The sequence below is a fragment of the Micrasema longulum genome, unplaced genomic scaffold (assembly GCF_059751315.1).
Source record: "Micrasema longulum isolate JH-2025_06_02 unplaced genomic scaffold, ASM5975131v1 h1tg003413l, whole genome shotgun sequence".
NCBI classification, from domain to species: domain Eukaryota; kingdom Metazoa; phylum Arthropoda; class Insecta; order Trichoptera; family Brachycentridae; genus Micrasema; species Micrasema longulum.
The window spans coordinates 6,374-12,296 of NW_028280477.1; the positions used below are offsets into that span (position 1 = coordinate 6,374).

At 33.7% G+C, this 5,923-nt stretch overlaps 1 long non-coding RNA gene across 1 annotated transcript; it reads right to left on the reverse strand.

Moving 5' to 3' along the window:
• Nucleotides 1-2,066: 2,066 nt before the first annotated feature.
• On the reverse strand, nt 2,067-4,501 carry LOC148270776 (uncharacterized). The gene is made up of 3 exons (XR_015825287.1): nt 4,383-4,501; nt 3,014-3,165; nt 2,067-2,137 (listed from the first exon to the last, which is right to left on the reverse strand). It is a non-coding gene; the product is annotated as an uncharacterized LOC148270776 (long non-coding RNA).
• Nucleotides 4,502-5,923: the final 1,422 nt, after the last annotated feature.

Genomic DNA, 5,923 nt, shown 5'->3' on the forward strand with positions numbered 1-5,923 from the left:
TTTAGAAAATGTCGGACGAAAATGTAAGGATACCTAGCGGTTTTTGAAAATGTCGGACGAAAATGGAAGGATACCTAGCGGTTTCAGAAAATGTCGGACGAAAATTAAAGGATACCTAGCGGTTTCAGAAAATGTCGGACGAAAATGGAAGGATACCTAGCGGTTTCAGAAAATGCCGGACGAAAATGGAAGGATACCTAGCGGTTTCAGAAAATATCGGATTAAATGGAAGGATACCTAGCGGTTTCAGAAAATGCCGGACGAAAATATAAGGATACCTAGCGGTTTTAGAAAATGTCGGACGAAAATGTAAGGATACTAAGCGGTTTCAGAAAATGTCGGACGAAAATGAAAGGATACCTAGCGGTTTCAGAAAATTTCGGATGAAAATGGAAGGATACCTAGCGGTTTCAGAAAATGCCGGACGAAAATATAAGGATACCTAGCGGTTTTAGAAAATGTCGGACGAAAATGTAAGGATACTAAGCGGTTTCAGAAAATGTCGGATGAAAATGGAAGGGTACCTAGCGGTTTCAGAAAATATCAGACGAAAATGTAAGTATAACATAGTGGTTGCTAAAAATTTAGGATGAAAATGTAAGTATACCTAGCGGTTTCAGAAAATGTCGGACGAAAATGGAAGGATACCAGCGGTTTCAAAAAATGTCGGATGAAAATTGAAGGATACCTAGCGGTTTCGGAAAATGTCAGACGAAAATGGAAGGATACCTAGCGGTTTCAGAAAATATCGGACGAAAATGGAAGGATACCTAGCGGTTTCAGAAAATGTCGGACGAAAATGGAAGGATACCAGCGGTTTCAAAAAATGTCGGATGAAAATTGAAGGATACCTAGCGGTTTCGGAAAATGTCGGACGAAAATGGAAGGATACCTAGCGGTTTCAGAAAATATCGGACGAAAATGGAAGGATACCTAGCGGTTTCGGAAAATGTCAGACGAAAATGGAAGTATACCTAGCGGTTTCAGAAAATGTCGGACGAAAATGGAAGGATACCAGCGGTTTCAAAAAATGTCGGATGAAAATTGAAGGATACCTAGCGGTTTCGGAAAATGTCAGACGAAAATGGAAGGATACCTAGCGGTTTCAGAAAATATCGGACGAAAATGGAAGGATACCTAGCGGTTTCAGAAAATGTCGGACGAAAATGGAAGGATACCAGCGGTTTCAAAAAATGTCGGATGAAAATTGAAGGATACCTAGCGGTTTCGGAAAATGTCGGACGAAAATGGAAGTATACCTAGCGGTTTAAAAAAATGTCGGATGAAAATTTAAGGATACCTAGCGGTTTCGGAAAATGTCGGACGAAAATGGAAGGATACCTAGCGGTTTCAGAAAATATCGGACGAAAATGGAAGGATACCTAGCGGTTTCGGAAAATGTCAGACGAAAATGGAAGTATACCTAGCGGTTTAAAAAAATGTCGGATGAAAATTGAAGGATACTTAGCGGTTTCGGAAAATGTCGGACGAAAATGGAAGGATACCTAGCGGTTTCAGAAAATATCGGACGAAAATGGAAGGATACCTAGCGGTTTCGGAAAATGTCGGACGAAAATCGTGGCTAGTGTCTCGGACTCACAGACCAAAGGTCCGTGGTTCGAATCCCACTCTACCCCAACTTGATTCCATTTTCTAATACTGAGTTATTTAGAACTCGTTGAGAATGGCCCTCAAAATGAAATATTTGGGTAAATTATAAGAACGCAAATATTTCTTTTTTAAAAAAAAAAAAAAAAAAAAAATGGAAGTAAACTCAGTGGTTTTTAAAAATGTAGGATAAAAATGTAAGTATATCTAGCGAATTTAGAAAATGTCGGATTAAAATGGAAGGATACCAAGCGGTTTTAGAACATGTAAGTATACTCCGTGGTTTCCAAATATGTAGGATGAAAATGTAACAATACCTAGCAGTTTCAGTTAATGCCGGACGAAATGTAAGAATCCATAGCAATTTCAGGAAACAAAGTAATGGAAAATTGTTAAATAAAAAATTAATGAAGTACTCACCGCCATTCTTGCAAAAGTCTTTGCAGACGTTCATCTGACAGCGGACGCCCGATCTGTCCGTGGGGCAGTCGCAATATGGCGCTCCCTTCTCGTCAATCCGGCAGAACTCCTGAAGAAAAAATAAATAAATTACCGTATGTTAATATTATTGCTGATTTGATTTATTCATTTACAGACGTATTAAGTCCATTTAACAATGGTATATTAATTTCTTTATAATATACACAGGTACAATAGGGAAATATCACGTACTACGAAAACCGATAAGAATATATGAAATGGATTTAGAGTAATTAATTGTATGTTCAAAATCAATATGGCTATTCTGGAGAAATGTTTTCAAATATAACCTTAAAATTTTTGAAAATATGTCACTAGAAAAACGCGACATGTTTGGCATTCATAGTTGTGACGTCAAGATTCGTGATGATGTTCTATAAAAATTAGAATAGTTTGGAACAAAGTTGAAAATGAACATGAATCGTGACGTATTAGGGGCGTGGCCAATGCAATGAACGTTTTTGTGGGAATTCATAATTACAAATTTAAAAATATTTTTTATGCTACTAAGTAGCAAAAATTTATTTTTTATACTGGACAGTATTTCATAGATCCTTTTTAGTTTGAAAATGTAAAAAATAAACGTGATATTTCCCTATTACACTGTAGGGCTGGTATTTTTTTTTAAAACTGTTAATTTAAAACGGTTATTATTTAAAACAGTTTCGCATAAAATTAAACTGTTACTTGTCAAAAAAATAAATAAACAGTTATTTTTTTTTAAACAGTTGTAACAGCCTCATATAGAAAAATTAGTCAGGATATTAAATGAAACTGTTGAAAACAACTTTCAATTTTTTTTCCAGCCTTTAATAGGTACGTGTAAAAAAAAAAAAAAAACACATTTAACAAGATTAAGAGTACTGGCAATATACAAGATTCCAGACATAAATAAATATTATTTATACAGTAGAATTCAACATACGTTTTTTTCACAGAATCTGTGGCAGACAGACACGTTGCAGAGATGTCCGGTCCAACCGGGCGGGCAGACACAGAAGCGCTCCCCTGCGTTTCCAGCGGTGCAAGTGGCTCCATTCAGGCACGTCACGTTGCCGCACTTCTCGCATTCCTCGCCTAGAGAAAATCACCAACGTTCAGTCATTTGAAATTAATTGCGACATCGAGGAAAAACATTTTTGAGAAATTAATATGGAAGTCTAGGCAGTCTAGGAAGTACAGGGCTTATGATCTGTCATTGGCTAGTTTGAGTGGTCACTTTACACAATGAGTAACATTCACCATTTTGCCTATGTTCAAAAATCCACATTTCCTCAACTCTTCCATCTGTTGACTTTTATGAAGTAAAATCCATAATTAAAATAATATTTAGAGTCCCGATACAGACATCTACTGAAAAATATTCCACAAATCACAAATTATGACACCGAACAATTATACTCTAAAACAATACTCGCTTACAGATTCAAAAACTACTCTTACTCAAATGAAAGACATAACCCCTACAGTACATCACATACAAACAATATAATCACTAGATCCTCAACACAAGGACAACTTAAACGAATACAAACTAATACCACTTTCGGGCAAAGGGATTTTGAGTATTATTCAATTAAAATCTATAACCTGCTTCCACTATCTATTAAAACAATTAGTAGCGAGAAAATATTCAAAAAGGCTATAAAAAAATGGATAGTAAAGCTAGGTAGAAGTAAAATTGATTGTCTCATTCGCTCAAACCAATATTGAATCAACTGCTCCACAAGTGTAAAGCTTATGTTAGGTTAGTTGTTTTTTAATATAAATAATATAGATGTACATAAATTAATTATAAACATAAATACATAGTGTTTAAAGCTGTCTGAATATTTTGTTAATTAATCTCTGTTTATTAAGTCTTCTTTGTTTATTCTCAAATGTAAAAATATTAAAAAAAAGTATATTGTTAAGTGTCTTCGGCACGGGTAACCCCAGTGAGGTCACATAATTTTTATTATTAATTATAGTTTGTAAGAGAAAAAATATGAATATATAAAAGAGCTGAAACCTTCATAATGCGGGTGGGATTCATCCGGCTGAATCAATTCACCTACTAGGCAACGCAAACGATTTTAAAATTGTTATGCTTCTTATACCAGTTAGTTTAATCAAAAATGTTTTGAGTATGCCCAAATACAGTCGGTCTACAAACATTTGGACATACTCAAAACATTGTTAGTTATTTTCTCATTAATGCTAAACTCATTATTTGGAGATGTCCTACTAAAGAACTGGAAAATCGATTCGCATATAATTTATAATAATGTTAAGAAAAAATATGAATGAAATACCTGTGTTCGGGTGACGGCATACGCAGCCATTTTTAGTGCACGTGCCGCCATTTTGACATCTGCAGTTTGGTAGGGCTTCGGCACAATGCGGCCCGGTCCAATGCGGCTTACATTGACACTGAGGACAAAGACGAAGAACGTCGTAACAATATTTTGTTAATAAAATAAATTCACAAATATTGTCAATCATTTGAGCGTCTATTTCAGAGGCCCGTCAGCAGGTGGAAGGAATTTATGAAAAATACACCACAATTTTTTTAAATTTATTTATTTACACTCGTTATCAAAATACAACTTTACGTTCACTTTGCCCAGCTAACAAGGGTACATACCCCGTTCCAAGCTAGGCAATTACATTTTAACATATTATAATAGTTAACAAATTAATAGAGAACACAGACAAATAAAATATAAACTTATATATACATACACATATATACCAGGGCGAATGCTCTTTACAATCGATTACATGCAGCTTACCTTTTTTTTTTTGACATGGTAAGTAATGTTTTATAATACTGTAGTATTATTAGGAAAAAACATATCACCAAAAAAATATATATTACTTTTCTTGGGTAAGTAAATTTATATATTCCTTTATTCCATACAGCGACCAGTTTAGCCTCTATTGGCCAAAATTATTACTACTGGATTACACGAGATTACTCTGCTCACTTTAAAATCACTAATTCAAATACGTCTTTAACCTAAAATTTTAGAATCTCGTTTGAAAAATTACACTTGCGATTACAGTAAAATCTTGCAGCTTTCATTAATGCAATTTAGTCTTTCAATACTTTTTCATAAGGGTTAGTATTCTTTAAAATACATCAATTTGACTTACGATAGTCTAAGGGAGGTGACAATATACGCACTCGTTATGTGTAAGAAAGAGATAACGAATATATTTTGTATGTCTTAACAGGGAAGTTACAATAAAAAGTAAGTAATTGATCATACTTATGTTTCGGTGGTTTGAAAGTAAATTAGCTTTAAAATTAATTAATCTATTGATATTTTAATCGAAACGAATTGATATTTTAATCCATAATATAGTATAAATCCTTTAGTGGGTTTTAAAAAAACAAAGATTCGCTAATTGTTTTTTGACTGTAATTCGTTTTTGTGCATACGATGACAGTTGAATATTGTAGGTTATTCTTCAGTATCCATTTAAACTTTTAAAATTTAGTTAGTTATGATAAAAACGTTACTAGTGTATAGTGTTAAGAATAAATATATATGAAGAAATATAATATGTATAACTTATGTCGTTTTGTGAATAATAATGTGATATAAAAGTCGATGAAACAATGATTCTTAAAACGTAATTGATGTTTTGTTTGGTGAACTATCATACTCGGTAAGGAATACTTTAAAATTATTTAATTATTATCATTTATTAAGAAATAGTGTTTTATTTCAAGACAAGTTATAATAGTCTGACTTAACCAAAGATGCACTGGTGCGCTAATGAATTATCCAGTTTATTAATGACTTTTTCGACGCTTAGCCCAAAGCGCGAAATAGCTGCGCGGTTG